This window comes from Colletes latitarsis, unplaced genomic scaffold, assembly GCF_051014445.1.
Source record: "Colletes latitarsis isolate SP2378_abdomen unplaced genomic scaffold, iyColLati1 scaffold0108, whole genome shotgun sequence".
Taxonomy (NCBI): domain Eukaryota; kingdom Metazoa; phylum Arthropoda; class Insecta; order Hymenoptera; family Colletidae; genus Colletes; species Colletes latitarsis.
Genome location: NW_027488458.1, coordinates 13,568 through 15,000, shown reverse-complemented (window position 1 = coordinate 15,000; position 1,433 = coordinate 13,568).

The window sequence follows — 1,433 nt, the reverse complement described above, 5'->3', positions numbered from 1 at the left end:
ACCCAGACCTAACCCAGTCCTAACCCAGACCTAACCCAGTCCTAACCCAGTCCTAAGCCAGACCTAACCCAGACCTAACCCAGACCGAACCCAGACCTAACCCAGACCTAACCCAGTCCTAACCCAGACCTAACCCAGACCTAACCCAGTCCTAACCCAGTCCTAACCCAGACCGAACCCAGACCTAACCCAGACCTAACCCAGTCCTAACCCAGACCTAACCCAGTCCTAACCCAGACCTAACCCAGACCTAACCCAGTCCTAACCCAGTCCTAACCCAGACCTAACCCAGACCTAACCCAGACCTAACCCAGACCTAACCCAGACCTAACCCAGACCTAACCCAGAAATAACCCAGACCTAACCCAGACCTAACCCAGTCCTAACCCAGTCCTAACCCAGTCCTAACCCAGACCTAACCCAGTCCTAACCCAGTCCTAACCCAGACCTAACCCAGACCTAACCCAGACCTAACCAAATCCAGTACTAACCCAGACCTAACCCAGTCCTAACCCAGACCTAACCCAGTCCTAACCCAGACCTAACCCAGACCTAACCCAGTCCTAACCCAGTCCTAACCCAGACCTAACCCAGTCCTAACCCAGTCCTAACCCAGACCTAACCCAGTCCTAACCCAGTCCTAACCCAGACCTAACCCAGTCCTAACCCAGTCCTAACCCAGACCTAACCCAGACCTAACCCAGACCGAACCCAGACCTAACCCAGACCTAACCCAGTCCTAACCCAGACCTAACCCAGTCCTAACCCAGACCTAACCCAGACCTAACCCAGTCCTAACACAGTCCTAACCTAGTCCTAACCAAGTCCTAACCCAGAACCTACCCAGTCCTAACCCAAACCTAACCCAGACCTAACCCAGACCTAACCCAGTCCTAGCCCAGTCCTAACCCAGACCTAACCCAGTCCTAACCCAGACCTAACCCAGACCTAACCCAGTCCTAACCCAGTCCTAACCCAGACCTAACCCAGTCCTAACCCAGTCCTAACCCAGCCCTAACCCAGACCTAACCCAGACCTAACCCAGACCTAACCCAGAAATAACCCAGACCTAACCCAGACCTAACCCAGTCCTAACCCAGTACTAACCCAGTCCTAACCCAGACCTAACCCAGACCTAACCCAGACCTAACCCAGACCTAACCCAGACCTAACCCAGACCTAACCCAGAAATAACCCAGACCTAACCCAGACCTAACCCAGTCCTAACCCAGAAATACCCCAGACCTGACCCAGACCTAACCCAGACCTAACCCAGCCCTAACCCAGACCTAACCCAGACCTAACCCAGACCTAACCCAGAAATAACCCAGACCTAACCCAGACCTAACCCAGTCCTAACCCAGTACTAACCCAGTCCTAACCCAGACCTAACCCAGTCCTAACCCAGACCTAACCCAGACCTAACCCAGTCC